The sequence below is a fragment of the Phocoena phocoena genome, chromosome 7 (assembly GCF_963924675.1).
Source record: "Phocoena phocoena chromosome 7, mPhoPho1.1, whole genome shotgun sequence".
Classification (NCBI taxonomy): domain Eukaryota; kingdom Metazoa; phylum Chordata; class Mammalia; order Artiodactyla; family Phocoenidae; genus Phocoena; species Phocoena phocoena.
The window spans coordinates 100098401-100119725 of record NC_089225.1 but is presented as its reverse complement, the minus strand read 5'-3'; the positions used below and the strand labels follow the sequence as shown (position 1 = coordinate 100119725).

General features: G+C 40.4%; 1 protein-coding gene across 1 annotated transcript in view; it reads right to left on the bottom strand.

The window, feature by feature from the left end:
* Positions 1-19014, bottom strand: part of ACSL3 (acyl-CoA synthetase long chain family member 3) — an 80276-nt gene extending 61262 nt beyond the window's left edge. The window contains exon 1 of the mRNA XM_065881225.1: positions 18760-19014. The gene's annotated coding sequence lies outside the window, so the exon portion shown is untranslated. The remainder of the gene's footprint in view (positions 1-18759) is intronic.
* Between the last annotated feature and the right edge of the window lie 2311 nt (positions 19015-21325).

Here is a 21325-nt window from a genome sequence, read left to right as displayed (position 1 = left end):
GATTTGAAGACGCTGGCCTAGAAGCCTCGAGTGGAGCAACGGACTGCAGCAGTCCCAGAAGCTGAAGAGGCTAGAAGAGCTAGAAGAGGCGGGAACAGCTTCTTCTCTAGAAGGAGGGAGCTCAGCCCTGGCAACACCTTGATTTCAGCCCAGTAATGCTGATTCAAACTTTTAGCTTCTATTAACTATGAGAATAAATTCCTGTTGTTTTAAGCCACCAAGTTTGTGGCATGACAGCAGCTCTAGAAAACACTGTACCTCACTGCCACTGCCCTGTGTGCCACGCTAAGTGGTTTAGACATTACCCAGATCTCTGAAGACCCATTCAGATTTTTATGCAAGTGAATGGGATAATCAGATCTGTTTCATAATGTTAAATCTAGTGCCAATGTTTAGAATGTATTGATGGAAAAAAACTAGAAACAGGAAGATGTATCAGAACCAAAAATCCAGACAGAAGATAAAGCTCTAGATCACCAGATATTTGAGGGAAAAAAATCACAGTGAGAGATGAAAACAAAAAGTGTGTGTGAGGGGGGTATGAAATGGAGACAGACAATGTAGGAAACACTTTAAATATGCGTATGTAATTAATATTCTCAAAGGGATAAAAGAGACCATCTTGTTGATGAAACAAGAATAGTATGGTATACAGAAGGACTGAAAATAAGAAAAAGCTCTTGGAAGTTAATAACACCTGAAAATAAAAGTCAATAGATGTATTAGAAAATGAGGTTGGGAGTACTTTCCCAGAAAGGAAAGCAAAAGCAATGAAGTAGAGAACAGGAGGTTAAAAAGTTTTTGTTTTTCTAATTGGGTGTCAAATTAATCCCAAAGACCAAGTTCCACTAAAAGGAGTTTTAGAAAGAAAGAACAAAGAGAATGAAGAGGCAAAAATTACTGAAGTAGTCTGCGATAAGATATGGCAGAGCTGATGAACACTAGTCTTCATATTGAAAGGGCCTGCTGAGTACTGAGCGGATGAATGGGGGGAAAAAAATTAACTGAACTCTCAACACAGCCTTGTGAATTCTCAGAGCACCAGGTATAAGAATACCCTAAAAGCTTCCAAAAAACAAAAACCAGGTCACTTACAAATAAGGTGGGTCTATAATTAATCAACAAAGAAGGATATTTTTGGGAATAAAAGCATGTACTATTGTAAGATAAATTTGAAGGTATTCCAGACAAACCAGGATGTATAGCCACCCTTCCTATAAAGGAATAAGAATCATACCGGCAGCAGATGTCTCCACAGTACTGGACGCTAGAAGGCTATGAACAATGCCTTCAGACTTTTTTTTTTTTTTTTTTGCGGTACGCGGGCCTCTCACTGTTGTGGCCTCTCCCGTGGCGGAGCACAGGCTCCGGACGCGCAGGCTCAGCGGCCACGGCTCACGGGCCCAGCCGCTCCGCGGCATGTGGGATCCTCCCGGACCGGGGCACGAACCCGTGTCCCTGCATCGGCAGGTGGACTCTCAACCACTGCGCCACCAGGGAAGCCCTGCCTTACAGACTTTTGAGGGAAATTTTAATCCAGAACTCTACTTCCATCTACATTCCTGATCAACTGCAGGTAGAATAAAGACATTTTCAGACACGCACAGACTCAGAAAATTTAATTCCACAAACACACTCTGCCAAGAAATTACTTTAAAAAGTCTTCCACCGTGTGCGTACACTCTTTTGATAAAAGTTAGAGATAATTTTTAAGCCAGAATTGGTCTAAGTTTTGTAATCTATTTCATAAGAGCTATATCCCACAGCTTAAGTAAGGGGTCAGTCCACAAGACTGTTCCCCACTTGGTAGTTACAAGTTTCCGGCCAGCTATAAATAGGGATTCCCACAAACCCCTCCTCAGGCTCAATAACTTACTAGGATGGCTCAAAGAACTCAGGAACACTCTTTACTTATGTTTTCCAGTTCATTATAAAGCATACAACTCAGAAACAGACAAACAAAGAGATGCACAGGGCAAGGGATGGGGAGGAAGGTATGCAGCAGAGCTTCCAAACCCTCTCCAGGTGTGCCGCCTCCCCAGCACCTGGACAGAAATGCTCACCATCCCGGAAGCTTACTGAATATCCCCTTGTTCAAGAGTTTTTATAAAGCTCAGTCTCCAGCCCCCTCACTCCTTGCAGGAGGTCGGTGAGTAGGGCTGAAAGTTCAAACCTCTAATCACTTGGTCTTTCTGGTGACCAGCTCCAGCCTGAGATGCTCTAGGGACGCCATCCTAAGTCACTTCATTAGCGTAAACTAGGGTGTGATCCAAAGGAGCTTTTACAAATAAAAGGTACTCCTAACAATCAGGAAATTCCAAGGGTCTCAGGAGCTCTGTGCCAAGAGTGGGGACAAAAACCTTATATATCTCTTGTATTATACTACAGAACTCTATTATTATCATTATTTATATTAACAGTGTAAGTGGGACAGAAAGGTGTAATCATGTCAGTATATGTTTTTTTTAAGTATTTAAGAAAAATAAATATTATTAACTTTGGCCAAAACAGCTAATTTCTCCCTCCCCCAACCCCTACCTCTGGCCAGCTACCAATCTGTTCTCTGTATCTATGACCTTAGCTTTTGTTTGTTTGTTTGAAGATTCCACATAAAAGAGAGATCATATGGTGCCTATCTTTCTCCGAGTTATTTCACTTGGTATAATGCCCTCAAGGTCCATCCATTTTGTCAAAAATGGCAGGATTTCATTCTTTTTAATGCCTAATATTCCACTGTGTATATATATGTCTTCTTTATCCATTCCTCCACTGATGGACACCTTAAGTTGTTTCCATATCTTGGCTATTATAAATAGTGCTGCAGTGAACATGGGGATGCACATATCTTTTTGAATTAGTGTTTTCATTTTCTTCAGATAAATATCCAGGAGTGGAACTGCTGAATTATATGTTAGTTCTATTCTCAATGTTTTGAGGAACTTCCATACTGTTTTCCATACTGGATGCACTGATTTACATCCCCATCAACAGTGCACAAGGGTTCCCTTTTCTCCACATCCTTGTCAACACTGTTATTTCTTGTCTATTTGATAACTGTCATTCTAGCAGGTATGAGGAGATCTCGCATTGTGGTTTTGATTTGCAATTCCCTGATGAATGATGATGTAGAGCATTTTTTCACTCATCTGTTGACCATCTGTATGTCTTTGGAAAAATATCTACTTGGATCTTCTGTCCATTTTTCAATCGGTTTTTGTGGTTGTGTTGTTTTTTGTTTTGTTTTGTTTCTGCTGTTCAGTTGTATCAGTTCTTTATATATTCTGGATATTAGCCCCTTATCTGATAGATGATTTGCAAATATTTTCTCCCATTAAGTAGGCTGCCTTTTTTGTTGATGTTTCCCTTGCTGTGCAAAAGTTTTTTAGTTTAATGTAGTCCCACCTGTTTATTTCTGCTTTTGGTGGCAGATTCAAAAAATTATCACCAAGACCTGTCAAGGAGTTTACCACCTATGTTTTCTTCTAGGAGCTTTATGGCTTCAGGTCTTACACTCAAGTCTCTAATCCATTTTGAGTTAATTTTTGTTTACGGCATAAGATAGCGGGTCCAGTTTTATTCTTTTGCATGTGGCTGCTCAATTTCCCCATCACCGTCAATTATTAAAAGGAACTTCTTACTCAGAAACAAAAGAAAACTTCAACTTAATAAAAGCATATCAGAAACCAATAGCAAACATCAGACTCAAATTTCCATTAAAGTCAGGAATTAAGACAAGGAGGCCAGTTGTGACTATAATTATTTAACACTGTTAAAAAGGCTCTAGCCCTGTAGTCATTAGCCACATGGAGCTACTTAACACTTGAAGTGTGGCTTGTCCAAATTGAGATGTGCTCTAAATGTAAAATACACATGGACTTGCAAAGACTTAGTATGAAGAAAATGTAAAACATCTCATTAATCATTTTTATATTGATTATATGTTGAATATACTGGATTAAATAAAATATATTAAAGTTACCTGTTTCTTCTTTACTTAAGATACCTACTAGAAATGTAAACTACTACAGATATGGTTCGCATTTGTGGCTCTAGTTGCATTTCTTATGGACAGCACTGCAGTCTAGACAATGCAATGATGAAAAAAAGAAATGAGGAATAGGAATACTGGAAAAGGAGAGACACAATAATCACTGTTTGCAGATAATTAATGTCTGACAAGAAAATCCAAAAGAATCATCTGAAAATTATCCAACCAGAGAGAAAGTTCATTAAGATATCTGGATACTAGGTAGACAACAAAAACCAATCATTTTCCTATACAGTAGTAATAACCAGTTAGAAAATAAAAAGGGAAAAGATTTTATATATGTGTGTGTGTGTGTGTATATATATATATATATATATATATATATATATATATATATATATATAAAATACTACTGATAGACACTAAAAGACTTGCATACATGGAAAGACAGACTAGGTCCCAGGTAGAAAGGATAACTATAACTCCACCAAAATTAACCTATAAACCAAATACAATCCCAATCAAAATCCTACTAGGACTTTGTCAATTTTGTATGGTTAGTTGATGTACTAGTTCCAAGGTTTATCTAGAAGAAACATTTTAAGATTAACTAAGAAAATTTGAAAACAAGAATACTTAGCCCATACCAGCCTATTAGATGCCAAAACTAACACTAACTGTTCTGGTACAGAATTGTAAAAACTAGAAATAGTCATGGGACATTTACACTTAATGATGGTGGCGTTTCAGATCAATTTGTGAAGGACAGATTATTCAATAAATTAAACAGCATCAAAGTAAAACCAGAATTGAGCCAATGGCTGAATGTGAGTCCTAGAAAGATGAGGAACACATCCCTGAAACAATCAATCAGCCTAGCAATACCTCTCTTCCACAGCTCCCATGTCCCAAAAAGGATCTGTTCCTAAGTCTTTTTTCTCATTATAAAACCATCTCCAGTGCTATCACGGTAGCCTACACATCCCACACTGCCTGGCCTACAGCTCTGTTGGGAAGAGAAGCACTGGTTCCGTTTGAACTACGCCACTTCACGCCCATCCCTACCCCAGCTGACTATGGCAAACACAGGCATCCACAGGGATCCAGGAGCCTATGACCAGTGAGTCCTGTAACGAAAGCACTGATGTGTTGGTTCACTAATATTCTCTCTAGAACCCGGAACTGGGAGTGAATTAAAAGAATTTGATAGAATTAAACGAAACTGAAAGGCCTGCCAAAGTAAACTCATTCTTTAAGATTCAGCTGAAGCCTCCATGTGAAGGCCTCCCTGGTCCCACAGACAAGAGCTAACTCAATCCCTCTGTGCCCCATTTCCACCCTCCACTCCTGCCTGACACACAGAGGCATGAAGGGGCAGAGAACAAGGAATCACAAGTAGCTTGAGATCGTTGGAACACAGGAAATTGAGGGAAGGTAGAAATGAAAATGGAATAGAGGAATATGTTGCAGAGACAGGTTTTAATAAGCAAGGCACTTGACCAAATTTGTTTTTTCAGAATGACTACTTGGGTCAACAAACAGAACAAACCACAAAAGATTCCCGGTATGTAGTTATTACAATAGCCCAAGCAAAGGATGATGAGGTCCAGGGTTTAGGGCAGTAGATACAGAAGTAGGAGGACCAACTGGAGAGACTTTTCTGAGGTAAAACCAATAGGATGTGGTGAGATGTGAAGATTAATCTTTGAAGATTAAAGTCAACACTTCTAGAATATTGGATGACTTGCAATAGATATGAGGAATACAGGAAGAAGAACAGATACATATGAGTACGTGAGTACAGAGTAGGATATTAAGTCTGTGGAAATGGCCAGAAAAGATAGTCACAATATTGTCAGAAATACAAGACTGGGGCTCCAGACAGAACTGAAGATGTAGATTTTAGAATCATCACTGACTCTAACCATATTAGAGGTGAAGCCATGGAATCCCTCAAAAATAGTATACTCAGTTATAAGATAACAGGATTAAAGACAGTTATTATAAAAGCCAGCTAGAAGGGTAAAGAAACCAAGAGCATGTCCTAGAAGCCGAAGGCAGACATAAGGGTCAATGAGGGCATGGTCAGGAGTGTCAAAGGCTACAAGTGGTTATGATATTAAAGTACAACAAGCAGCTGGCCTGGCCCGAGACAATCCATCATACTTTCTTGCTTTCTTTATCACATAATTTTTAAATTATATCTATACCTATTACTCAACCAGTGAGCTACTCAAATGCATATCAAAAGCAAGTCTACTCTTTCAGAATTCCTGAGCTCCCACTAAATAAGTATACACTGGTCATTTTGATGTCAGGTTTTTGGCCTTCCAAAATTTTTCTGGTATTATGCTCAAATCTTTCAACTCAATTTAATAAACATTTACTGAGTATCTCATGTTCATTGTTGTGCTAGGTGACAGGGATGCAAAGATGGATTCTAACAACAAATATGAGTATCTTCTATGTGCTGGGAACTGGATGTACATCAGTAAATAACAAGTATCCCCGTCCTCAGAGATGCTTACTACTTTCTACGTTAAACAGCTACTCTCCCTTAAAGGAGCCCAAAAGAAACACATTATGTTTTAGACTTATCTAAAAAGAAAAGATAGCAAATACATTTATTTCATAAAGCAATTTGAAATTGAGAGCATGAAACACAAAACTGTAATTAATCACCTATAGTTAACAAGCCTGTCCTCTGGCATCATACAATATAAACAAACATTAAGTTAGACATACACAGAGCCAGCTCTCAGTTATCTGTGGGTAAACTACCCATGCACATCAAGAGCAATTCCCTAACACTGACTCACTTTTCTGGGTTATGTCCCACCCAAATTTCTACCATGTAATCTTCTAACACTGAGATAATGTAAGAATATACAGTTTAAAACTTTCACAAAGTAACTCAAATCATTACCCATGCCAGATTTACTATGTCTACCATTTTTCAAATGAACTTGCAGAGACATGCTCCCTAAATCTGATACCCTTCATTTCCCAGAGCCAAATAACCCAAGTTCTTCAACCCCATCCCCAATTCATCTATATATAATGCTGCCCCCAAACTAATAAGCCTCCAAGCATGGGCCTAGCTTTTATCTACTAGCTCATGGTCTCTAAACTTTAAGGATCACAACAAGCCCCTTTTGGTAAAACTGCTGGCATTCTAAACATGTGTACCTTTAACACTGTACATATGTGTTATTGTTCTAGCATACTATACACACCACAAATCATGCATAAAATACGGACATTTTTTTTAAATTCTAACGTTTTCTTCCAGCACTGCAGAGATGACTTGCATGCACACCCCAGAGCACACGTAACACTGCAAGACAGAGACCATCCTTATCTTAAAGAAATTGACACTTGGAGGTCATCTGCTGTGGTTGCAAAACTAAAATGAGGTGGAGTCAGATTTGGGAATTCAAGTGCCAGTGTGGTCGTAAAGCTCAAGCCCTGCATCACTCCCCTCTATCACGCCAATCTCACTCCTTATACTTGGGGTCCCATGAGCTCCCCTCTCTGACCTCACACCTCACTCCCAACCAGCTACTACCTCTCACAACCCTCCCACCTCAAGATGTTGGAGAAAACAGGTATTCTTTTTATGCCTCAGAAAGTGATTTACAAATAAACATTTTGAATTTTTAAGGAGACTACTATGTGGGAGAGTCTAAACAGGCATCAGGTTAGAAGTCAGGCCTAGTTTCAGAGTCAATGATGAGTACAAATTCCTAGACTCTAACACACCAGCAATGTGGAAAGTTTCAGTACGAAAGGAAGATGACTTACGGAAGTATTGTGAAGATGTAACAAATAATAATTCCATGTATTATGGTCCATGTGGTATAATTGCAATTAATGTCAAGCACAGTTCTAAGATTAATTCATTCTGGTTCATTCTGGTTTTCCATGGAACTAAAATAAACTCCTTACTTCATTTTAGAAAGAACTCGACTACCCCAAGTTTCCCCCAAACAGGAGGTAATAAGTTCAGAGATCAAGTCAGTTTCCAAAGAGAAGAGAAAGATTTCTGATTGTTTTAATGTTACAGTAAAAAAAAAAAAAAAAAGCCAAAGTCAGGGTCCAGAATGAGGATCACTTCAATCCTGATGAAAGTAAAATAAGTAAAAAATAAGAAACTTCTCTGGTTGAAGTAGGAACTTTTCATAATTCTGGCCAAAGTGATAACTGAGTATTTTATAACCTAGAAACAGCAATGCAGAAAAATGAACTGTTTTATGCCTACAATACCAATTTAGAAGACAACATTCTAAAGGTTACACCTATGCAGCAGCCAGTGCAGTTAGTATCTAATAGAATCCATACAAATACCCCAGTGAATTACAAGTAGTAAACACATAAACACACACAGAGGGGGAAACACACAAAGCTAACTGATAAAGTTTCAAAGAAGCCTAAGAAAGAAACGTGGCAGAAATAGAATAAGTCCTAAACCAAGAAAAAGGAAGAGGTGGAAAGGGAGGTAAAAGAAAAAGAGCACTGATGGAGAAGCAGCTCACAACAGTGTTGAGCAAGGTTTACAGACAAGGAAACTGAGCTCCACAAAGGCTAAACGGCATGGGCAGTGCCACACTGACAGTCAAGCAGCAGGGTTAGAAACAACTCCGGCCAGACCCTGAACGCTCCTCCTGTAACAACTCAGAGCCCACATGGTTCTCTTCACTTGCTGGCTGCCCAGTGTCCCTTCCTATTCCTACTACCTTCCATTCATTCAACAATTACAGCTGACCCTTGAACACGGGGTTTAGGGGCGCCAACCTTCCATACAGTCAAAAATCCGGACATAATTTTATAGTCAGTCCTCTATATCCACAGTTCCACATCCAGGGATTCAACCAACTTTGGATTGTGTAGTGCTGTAGTACACATTTAGTGGGGGGGGGGGTCCACAAGTAAGTGGACCCGCACAGTTCAAACCCATGTTGTTCAGGGGTCAACTGTACTTCCTGAGTAGAAGGAATCAATAAATAAATGAGTCTTAGGCAAGGTCTTTAATTGTCTCTGTCCTCCAAATCTCTGGTGTTTTTGCTTCTCCGCAGGGATGTGACTTATCCTCACAGCTTCTCTAGTCCCCCGGAACAGGTGATTTCTCAATTTTATTTGTCAACCTTGCTCTTCCCCAACTGCCCTGGACATCCCCATTTGAGTTCCTCTACCTCAAACTCAACTATTTTTTCAAATCCAATCTTGCTCAGCTGACTCTTGGCTACCCTGGCCAACATGACCTCTCTGACCTCTGTACTGCTCACTCAACATTAACCACATCCTTTATGTATCTTGAACACTCTCATCCTTAAGGAATTAGTATTCCTTAGTCCCCTTTAAGTGATGTATGCTTTTTACTTATATAGATGGGTTTGGTCACATGCTAGACTCAGAATACCTTGTTACTTCTTACCAAAAAACTGCTTCTGAAGGACAGAAAAAATCAAAAAGCAACAAAAACAAGAAACAAAGAGGCACAAGGAAACTTTTGGAGGTGATCAATATGCCTATTACCTTGATTGTGGTGATGGCTGCACAGGTGTATGCATGTCCAAACTCAAATTGTATACATTAAATATGTGCAGATTTTTATACATCAATGAAAGGACAGAGAAAGGAGGAAAGAGAAAAAAAGGGAGAATAGAGAAGAAAGAAAAGAGGAAAAAAGAGAAGACAGAGGGAGGCAGAGAAATAACTAACAACTAACATATGGGTCAACCGTGTACCCTAAACTACTACCTGTCATCTCCCTCAATCCTTGTGATAGCCCTGCAAAGTAAGAACATCTTTATGTTACAGAAATTGAAATGGAAGGCTGAGAAAGGTTAAGGAATCAGATCAAATTTACACAGCAAGTTTTACCCACATATATGGCAATGATTCCTTCGCCACTCAACACAAAGTTGATGACCTAAAACAGTATATTTAGAAATGCTACCTCAACCATTATCGAGGTCATATTCAAAAGATGTTTAAAACTAATACGGAGATTCTTCAGTTACCCGACTGAGAAGTACACCATGTCAACCTACTTTCAGGGTGCTTTATATACACTTCCAGAAGACTAAAGCACAAGGTAAATCCTAAATTATTGACGTTAAAATATAATAAAATCTACTTAATGTCCCTCAGTTTACAGTTTACTATTTACAATATCTCTTCCCAATCTCCATTAACCAGAGGTTACAATACATTAGACATTTCCTTGAAGTGTATTTGTCTATGTAAGGATGACGCTGCTTCAAAAGGCAATAACAAAAAGTGAGTGGATGAACTTAGAAAATACTGTATATTCTAAAAATAAATAAATTTAAAATAGTTAATATTTACTGAGTGCTGACTATGTGCCAGGAACTTATCTCATATAAATCCTGACAACAATATATAGCAGATTTTCTTATTATCCGTTTTTTACAGAAGAAATTGAGGCACAGAGAGGTTAAATAAGCTGCCCAAGATTACACAACTAATAAGCCAGAATTCAATTCCAAGAAAACGTAACTCCAAGCCCATGTCCCTACCCACCAAAATTACAATGGAAAAAGGCACATTTTACAGGAAAATTCTTAAACAGGCACTCAAATACAGAATTGGCTAAATCAAAAGTAGATTTATAAAAATTTCCCAAAAGGAAGGACACATGTGAATTATCCCTACAGCCATTTATGGAATTTTAAAATGAAACAATATTAGATATATATCTGCAAAATTATCTACTAAGAACAAAAAGGGAAATAAAAATGAAAGTAAAACAATTTTAAAGTAAATTAGCTAAACTGAGATGTACCCAGTCATGAAACTCAACTGATGAAACCACATAGATTAAGTGATACTGATTGAAAAAATAGGATGCTGCATAAGAATACATACAATGCCATCTATATCAAGTTTAAAAATACATAAAATACTGTACACTGTTTAGGGATACATCCATATGTAGTAAAATTGCAGAGCAATGGATATGAATAACGAACACCAAATTCAGATTAGTGGTTAACTGGAGGATTTGGGGGAAGGAAGTGGGTTTCTTTAACTGGATTAAATAGTACGAAATATTTCTCAGACATACAGAAAGCAGATCTCCTTTCTTTTTTTTCTTAAGAAAGAAAAGGAAAAAAATGGAATTACAGAACCCAAAATTGCTTTATATTCCTGATCCAAAAAATGCTAAAAGGGCAATGTTAATGATTCCTATGTAAGAATGTTAAAGGAGAATGTATCCTGATGTATTTACGTTCAAGTTCAAGAAGAAAATTTTAGTTAAATTCTCTCAATTTAGTTCGTTACTCCTCACATTCTCCTCTGTAAAAACAGGGCTTTTATTGGGGGGGGAGGTAAGTTATGTGTAATAAAAATAGATAAACTGTCATCACAGCTCCCTTCCAGGTATAATCATGCCTTCAGAGGTATATATGAACTTCAAACCAATCTGTCACCCAAGAGAGGAGGTGCAGCACCTGGGCCTTGGACTCTGGAACCTAACTACCTGGGATGAGGTACAGCACACACTTGGGCAAATCACTTAAGCTCCCTGTGCCTCAATTTCCTCATGTGTGAAATAAGAATGATTAAAAAAGAAAAAAAACTATCTCATAAAATTGAGAAGAAAATCAGAACAGCACCTGGCCAGAGGAAATACTGTAAAGGTATTGGCTATCATCTTTATTCCAAAGACCATTAGTATAGAAAAAGAAAAACCAGGCTTTGTATCAGAAAAATATTATCTAAGTGTGATTACTTTCCAAATTAAATAAAGGATAGAAAAGCTGACCATGACATGACAAACAAATGGGAAGCTTTTTATAGCAAGATAAGGTTTTTATTTTTCTAACAACATTCCTTAGTATTGTTATACCACCTCCAATGTGTACATATCTGTGTACACACACACCTGGCACAGATTCAAGGTGAAACATTCTATTCCGTCTCCCTTGTTCACTTAGCAAAAAGTCCAGTTTGTTGTAGAAAAATGGGCTACCACCTCCACCGTGAAGTCTCCCCTTTTTCCTGCCCTGTTCTGTCTGAGCTATACCAGACAGGAGCTATGGTATATACCTCCTGCCCTGAGCTATACCACACAGTAATGCATCTATTCTTATACCTTCTTCCCTTACACCATATAATGTTCATGCTTTCCTTTCATGAATTCTGAGTTCTTCGAGAGCAGGGACGATCTCTTTTCTTTTCTTTTTTTAAATTATTTATTTATAAGTGAATTTTTTAATTTATTCTTCATTGCTGCGTGGGCTTTCTCTAGTTGCAGCGAGCGGGGGCTACTCAAGACGTTGCGGTGAGCGGACTTCTCATTGTGGTGGCTCTCTTTGTTGTGGAGCACGGGTTCTAGGTGCACGGGCTCAGTTGTTGTGGCTCGTGGGCTCTACAGCACAGGCTCAGCAGTTGTGGCGCACGGGCTTAGTTGTTCCACGGCATGTGGGATCTTCCCAGACCAGGGCTCGAATCCACGTCCCCTGCACTGGCAGGCGGATTCTTAACCACTGTGCCGCCAGAGAAGCCCAGGGACGATCTCTTAATCATTTTCAAATTCTCAATGTCTTGCAAGATACATACTAAAGAAATACATGAGAAAATAAATCATTGCCCCTATATATCCTCGTAATACCTTCACAAACAGGGAACTATAGTTGGAGGCAATTTATCCAAAACATTGGTTACTTAGGTATCTTCAGTTCAAAATAAAAATTAGCAGATCCATTAAGCCCACTGAATCATCCAATCATTCTTTACTCCTCCAAATGGGAAACATGAGAAGTAAACATATTTCAGTAAAAACAGCAGTTAAGATTTTAAAAAGAATTCAGGCATTTAAAATGTCAGGAAGACAGAAGCAGTGCGAAAACTATTATGAAACTAAAAATAGCACGTAAGGAAGAAATCACAAGATTTAATGTTTATATTGTCCCCTTCTTCAGAAAAGAAATAAACTATAATCAGAAGTCAGATGAAAGTATATACCATATTAAGGTGGATAAAAAAATCTAGATTAAGTCACATGTTAAATCAATTTCACACAATGCTTTGTAGTGAGGTTTTCTAAAAAGACTATGTCATGAGTCAGCAAAACTTGGGCTGATTTTTAGGAATTCAACAGTTCTTGGCAATTTTCTGGAAATTGCTCAGGGCTCCATAATATGGTACTGACTCCTGTCAGGTGGTTACAGGCCCATCTTCTGTTACTATAGAAGAGGTGTCCCTCCTCCCAACTAAGGCACAGGGCTCACGTGCTTTGGATCCCATGCCCTCCCATCTTCTCACGAACTTTGCACAAACAAGTAACACTTTTCTCATCTATTTTTGACCTCCCCCTCTCAACAGACACCCTCCCTTCAGCATTTAAATATGCTAAAAATCAGAACTCGTGGAAGCAGTTTCCGATTCTTGCTGTCTCCATTTTCCCCATCTTCTACTTACTTCTGCTCCCCATCCTACCCCTACCACCACATCAGTATCTCCTGCCAAGGTCACCCACGACCTCCAAGTTGCTAAATACAACCAATGGTACTCAATTTTCCTCACAGGGGCATTCCACAGTATTGACAGCTTCCCCCTTGGCAGCAGGGACACCTGCTTCTGGCGGTCCTCTCACCTCCCTGGCCACTACTCCTGTTTCCTTTGCAAGCTCAGCCTCCTATACCCAGCTCCATCCCTGGCCTCTTCCTGTTCTCTTTCTAGTCTCTCCACTGGCAATCTCTACACTGATAGCGTCAAAATGGTAAATGAGTATCACTCAACATCTCCTCCTCCCAACCCATATACTACTATTAATCATCGGGTCTGGCAATTTTGCCTCTAAATCTCCATTTTCTCAATATTTCTGCTAATGATATAAGGCTCTTAAGAGGATCAAATAAGCTAAAATGACAGTACTTTAAAAAGGAAAACAACTTTAATCTGAGTATTAGTATTCATTAAATTGAAATCTCCTTGAAAGCAACGCCTTTACAAGTTCATCTTTTTATTTATTCCACATTGTACACCTAGCACGGTACTTTGCATGCAGACGGCATTCAGTAAATGTACTGCAATGAACTATTTGTATTGGCTTAATACATGTTCAACTGAAATAGTCACACATTTAATGGCTTATATTTCCCAAATCATGTCATCATTTGTCTCCTAAGAGGTGAGAATTTTAAGTTAAATCACTCTGTAAAATGTAAACTACACCGGATACTTTCGATAATTACAATACTACTTATCTAAAATTAGAAAAAACTGTCAACTTATTTTGGCCTAGCTTTCCTGAACACATCCAAATCCCATCCTCAGGTCCAAATCTCCCATAAGTTTCTTGCTTCCCAACTGTTCATCTGAAACGGGAAAGTTTAAGTATTACAGGAATATTTAAGCTATAAGTACCCTAAAGGCAGGGAGAATGACTTCCTGAAAAAATTCCCTCTCTCACTTTCATATCTTGCAATGTGAGCTGGAGTGACATTCTGAGTAGAAACAGACATTGAAACTAAAAGAATACTGTTGCTTAGAAGTTCTCTAACTCTTGCTTTATGTACATTTAATTACAGCCTCAGAATGCAAGATCGTCATCTAGTAATATCTCACCATATCAATTCAAAAATCTCCCCAGAAGAAAATACAGTCTCTTCAAAAAGTGGTGTTGGGAAAGCTAGACAGCTACATGTAAAACAACAAAATCTGAACATTCCCTCAAACCATATACAAAAACAAACTCCAAATGGTTTAAAGATCTGAATATAAAACACGACACCATAAAACTCCTAGAAGAGAACATAGGCAAAACATTCTTTGACGTAAATCGTAGCAATATTTTCTTAAATCAGTCTCCCAAGGGAAATGAAATAAAAGCAAAAATAAACAAATGAGACCTAATCAAACTTAAAAGTTTTGCACAGCAAAAGAAACCATAAACAAAATGAAAAGACGACCTACGAGAGAAATATCTGCAAATGATGCGATTGACAAAGAGTTAATATTCCAACTATACAAACAGCTCATACAACTCAATATCAAACAAAACTCAAACCACCCAATCAGAAAGTGGGCAGAAGTCCTAAACAGACATTTCTCCAAAGAAGACATACAGATGGCTAACAGGCACATGAAAAGATCCTCAACATCACTAATTATTAAAGAAAATACAAATCCAAACAAACCACAATGAGGTATCACCTCACACCTGTCAGAATGGCTACTATCAAAAGTCTACATATAATAAATGCTGAAGGAGAAAAGGGAACCCTCCTACACTGTTGGTGGGAATGTAATTTGGTGTAGCCACTATGGGAAACAGTATTCAGGTACTTTAAAAGACTAAAAATAGAATCACCATATGATCCAGTAATTCCACTCCAGAAAGGATGAAAAGTCTAATTCAAAATGAACATTTGGGTACATGTATATTAGCAGCACTATTTACAATGGCCAAGACATGGAAGCAACACAAGTGCCCATCAACAGACAATTGGCTTAAGAAGATGTGATGTGTATATGCATGTGTGAGTGTGTGTGTGTTTATAATATTACTCAGCCATAAAAAAGAATGAAATATTGCCATTTGCAGCAACATGGATGGACCTAGAGAATATTAAGCTTAGTGAAAAAAGTCAGACAGAAAAAGACAAATACTATATGATATCACTTGTATGTGGAATCTAAAAAATAATACAAATGAATATATATACAAAACAGAAACAGACTCACAGACACAGAAAACAAACATGGTCACCAAAGGGGAGAGGGAGGAGGGGAGGGACAAATTAGTAGTACGGGATTAACAGATACAAACTACTATATGTAAAACAGATAAGCAACAAGGATGTACTGTATAGCACAGGGAATTATACCCAATATCTTGTAATAACCTATAATGGAATATAATGTCAAAAAAAAAAGAAAGAGAAATAAGTAAAATTAAATAAAAGGAATTTGAGAGGTAAAGAGATGCCAGTGAGGGCTTCCCTGGTGCCGCAGTGGTTGAGAGTCCGCCTGCCGACGCAGGGGACACAGGTTCGTGCCCCGGTCCGGAAGGATCCCACGTGCCACGGAGCGGCCAGGCCCGTGAGCTATGGCCACTGAGCCTGCGCGTCCGGAGTCTGTGCTCCGCAACGGGAGAGGCCACAACAGTGAGAGGCCCGCGTACCACAAAAAAAAAAAAAAACAAAAGAGATGCCAGTGAAAATGTTCCCTTTCCAGATCCTGAATTTTAAGTCTGATCTATTTTCTTTCTACCGTACTGATACTGGGCAATCTTAATTTAAACAAAACTGGACTCGCTGGAAAATGCCATATAATATAGTTTATTTTACATATTCGTATATTTATTTTCTTAGTGTTCCATACCACTCTTACAAATTATTAGAAGTAAACTCATAAAAGGTAAATTTTAAAATTAGTATTTAATATTAGAGAAGACTAAAATAACATGAATGAAAAATGCCAGCTGGTATCATGGACTCAATCCTGGAACGGAAAAAAGGGCATTAGTGGAAAAACTGGTGATATCTGAATAAAGTCTATAGTTAAGAGGATAATATCAGTATTAATTTCCTGTTTTGACAAATGAACCAAGGTTATGTGACATGTTAATGTAAGAGCAAGGGAGCTGGGTTATGGTATACAGGAATATTCCATATTTGCAACTTTTCTGTAAATCTCAAATCATCCCAAAATAAAAAATTTAAAAATATATATATAGTACCCAGTCTAGTCAACAAGCACTACTGGTCACCCACCATCTAAGGGGAAAAACAAAAAAACCTCCCTAGGCTAGGTTTCCATCTAAATCACAATCCTCTACATAATATTCGTTCACACACTACTTGTCCTTCATTACACATTACACATATCATAATTTGTAATTATATATTATTTGTATGAGATTTGCTTCATGTTTGTTTCCTCCGTAAAGGCAAAGCTCACATCAGTTCTGTTCACTGCTGCATTCTTAGCACTTTACGTGGTGCCTGACATAGAATAGGAATTAAAGGCTCTAAGTGAGCAATTAATTGAAAGAGGAATGGTTAATTTAAGCAGAACCAGACAGCAGAGGAGCACAGAAGCAATGAGAAAAATGTTGGGGCTTTAAGATCTGACTTCCCAAACCAGACAGGGATTGCTCCTTCCCATCCCCTCCTTCCTTCCTTCTTTCCTTCAAGGACATGACTCAGAATATTCCAGCTTTAAATCAACCAGTGCAAACATCTTACAAACCCAGTAACTGAGACCCAAAGACACTAGGTGACCCATACATCCAGTGGATCTCTGCTCTACACCCAACACTGCCATTCTACAGAAGCAACTCTTTCTATAGAAAAAGAGAGAAACCAGGAAAAGTCTGAAGGGAAAATGCCAGAGTGACTAAAGAAGCCTTACTCATTCCTAAGGGTGAGAAGTGCATGGGAAGACGCCAGAACACAAAAGAAAAGAATAAAGTCTGTGCGGCACACTCCCGTGTCACACCTCCTCCGCCCTGTAATAACCTACTAATACACTTTCAGGAGCACCTCAGCAGCACCCTTCAACTCTCGGAACTAATCTGGGGAAACAAAAAAGGTTATCATCAAACTACAGCTCTCCTGGCCACTCAAACAAAAATCCACGGTGACAACTATTCAGCCAGCCACCAAGGAGTGGCAGCGTACTATAGTGCTTAGATGTGAACGCTCTGGATTTTCAGACAGGCGGATCTGAATCCCAGCTTCTCCTCTTACTTGCTGTGATCTGGGGGCAAGTTAATATAGCCAAACGGCAGTTTCTCCAGCTGTAAAATGGGAATAACCGCCACCCTAGTGGGTTGTTAACAGTTTCAGAGATACTATACAGAAAGCTCTTAGCACAACGCCTGCAATGTTATAAAGGCTCAATAAGTGTCAGCTGTTTGTCATCTTATTCGGCTATAATCACTTTCACGAGGCCTATTCTCTCTCTAACGTCCATATAATTTCAAAGACGTTGTTCTACCCTATTTTTGAAGGGCCATATACACAATAGCTTCGAGCACATTTTCTAAATCCAGCCTGGACAAACCAGTTCTATGTCTCTGGGCCTCAGGTTCCTCATCTGTGAAACGGGCCGGATCATCCCTACCCCACTGGGCTGCTGGTAGTGAGCACTCTCTCGGTGTTACACATTCCACTACTGCTGTATAATTAAAACGCACCTAGGGAAAATAAACCTTCAACTCCCAACCCCAAAACAACAGTATTCATCCCCGCCCCATCACCACCGGTCGTGGCCTGAACAAATACCAAAGTCGACCCATCTCACACCCCCAATTTCTCCTCACACCCCGCAGCAACCCACCCCCCCAGTGTGGGTTTCCGAAACCGCAGGGCTCAGTTTCCTCCCAGCGACGGCGTCAGAGCCGGGCTAGTGAAAGCTGCCAATTCCCCAGGCCACCCCGCCCCCAAAGCGCCGGGAGAGACCCCGCGCAGCCTTCCTCCCCCGGACAGCGCGGCCGCCCGGGCTGCGGTTCCCCCAGCTCACGTGGGCCCTGCGGCCCGGGCCCCACCTCACCCGCTTCCCGGACCCCACGGGCGCGCCTCCCACACACGGCGCGGGCCGGCCCCAGAGGTCGCACCGCCAGCGCGCACACCCTCGGTGCCGGGCTCGGCGGCCACGTCGAGGAGCCGGGGCCTCCAGGCCGGCCGCGTCCCTCCCCCAGGCCCGGGCCGCCTTCGGGCCCAGCCCGGCCGCACGCGGAGGCCCCGCCGCCAACACGGCCCTGCCGCTCCCACCACAGGCGCTGCACTCACCGCGACGGCGGAGCTCCGGTTCCTCCGGCCCATGCAGGCCTGGCTGTGCCCCCAGAGCATTCACGCCCCGGGCCACCTCCTGGGGACCCTGACGCAGCCTCCGCGGTCGCACTGCGAGAGGGCGGCGGTCGGCTGCCCGGTCAGCGGCCGCGCCGACTCGTCTCAGCCCCAGCACTCGCAACTAGCGCAGCGTGGCGCCCCAGCGCCTGCAGACCAGCGTCTGTTGAGCCGAACCGCCCAGGACGCGCGCCCCCGGCCGGCGCTCGTTGCATATGCAGAGAGGCAGCAGCCCATTGGCCCGCGGGCGGTGGCGCGTGCGGGGCTGGGCCTATCGAATTCCGGCCGGGAGCGCGGCGCGGGCGGCCGGGGGCGGGGCGGGGTTACTATGGGTCATTCTCCCGAGCCGGGGAGGACGGGACCCAGCCGCAGCCGGCGCGGGGCGGGGACAGGTCGGCGGGGAGGGACGGGACCACTGCAGCCGGGGGAGGGGAGGGGAGCCAGTCGGTGCGGCCACGACATGGGCGGAGATGGGGCGGGGCCGGCCGGGTCTGCAGGAGGGCAGTTCCTGGGGTAAAAGACCACCGCCTTGTCTCCCGGAAAAAGAACTAGAAAACGCAGATATTGCTGTAGTGCATAAATCTTAATATAGGTCAGGAAAAAAAATGCGCGTTATTATTTTCATTCTTAATTGGATTACTTGTTTCGTTCTTGCACAAATTTGTCAGATTTTGTAAAATAAAATGATTTTTGGAAATGTCTGAAGCGAGAGGGTCTCAAAAATTCAAAGCATGTTTCTTTATTGTCTCTTGTTTTGGCCTTACCGAACCCAGCAAATAACCCATCTCCCCTCAGTGCACTCACTACTTATACCAGATTGATATTTGTTTTCAAATGATAAAGTTGACCCCAAATTATTGTCTTTGGACGTTCTTTTTATGAAGCTAAAAGAGTTCCTGTATTTTAAAGTTTGCCATTATATTTCACTTTAGACACTACAAAAAGGAAAAAAACATAGAGTGCAGGTAGACTGCCTTACTGCAAGCAAACGAACCAAAACACAAATGACTAAAACAACAAGTACAATACACTGTAAGAAAGATGGCTTTCATTACCCAAGCAGCAGTGGGATTGAGCTTTTTTTTTCTTTAATCCAACATATTATTTAGTTGGTCCGTGGACAAAGTTACAACATTAAGTCAGATTTGATACCACAGGAAATAAAACATTTGGAGGGGTTTACTTTGTTTTGAAGTAATGAAGGAGCTAGAAATAGCTACTTGAATAGTAAACCTCGATGCTATGCAAAACTTGTCTTTAAGTAGGTGAAAGGTGACGTTCATGAGCCAGCCTCAGGCTAAAGCAGGGGCTCACTTCCCAAGAGAATCTCAAAATCCGTGAAGCCGCCTGAACTTGAGCTAGGTGGAGTGATGAGGCTGAGAGCAAAGAAATCTCACTCACCTTGGGCCCCAGGCCAGTTTAACTACCTAAAGGAAAGGATACCTGATTCAGGCAACCTGCTCTTCTGCTAGAAAAATAGGTTAATTTGCTCGCTAATCTTTCGAAGTGCTGTCAAAGGTTAACATCCTGAAGATAAATAGAATGCAGAATTTCTTATCTGAAAAGACTGCCACCATTCTGCATGCTGAGGGAAGTATACCTTAAAAGTGGTAGTTCCAGAACCAGGAAAAGCCTCTAGCAAAATAAGTAATTTACAAGGGAGGAATCTTTTTTCCATCAATAAGCATAAAGCAGACTAGTAGAATTCCAGCAACATCTTAACATCTTCATTATCTCGTTCTGTATTACGTGTGTGTGTGCATGATATATATATTTTAAAGGAAAATACTCCTTGGACTCAAAATTCTAAATTCCCATCTTGTTTGCTTAGGGTAAACAGAAACGTAATGTTTCCAGTCTCTAAGATGTTCTGTTTTTAAAATAAAATAATATATGCACAGTTGCTTTTCTTTTATTCAGGATTTCAGTATATTTTTACTTAGAGCTTTTGAGGGAATTATGGAATTTGGCTGCATTTTCCTTCTTTTTAGAAAAACTCAATTCAGAAACTATAATGGCCAACTGAATGAAAACATCCAACAGTTCCTTTCACAGTTTTGTTATTTCTCCCAATTACAGGGCTATTGAGAGGAGATATCTTTGTAATTTTCATGAATACCTAACGATCTGTCTCATGTGAAGGGTCATAGAAATAGTTTGTGCTTCTATAGCAAACTATATACTACTAGCATTTTCCATAATCATTATAAGGTAAAACCAGGACCAGCTGATGTTTAAAAGTTTAACAGAAACTTTTTGTTCTTTCATTTCTGGTGGATTGGGAAGGGAAGACCGTGATTGAGGTAGCATACTATACTATATTTTTGAGTTAAGATGGAGCTGGCCTCAAGGAGCAGAACATCAAACAAAAACCAACTTAAATTATGTCATTTATTTACCTCACTTAAAGATAACTCAAGAGGCAGGACAAGTCCACGATTGGTCCAGGGACTCTGCTAGGTCACTGAGGACCTCAGCTTTTACATCTTTCACTCTGGCTTTATCCTTA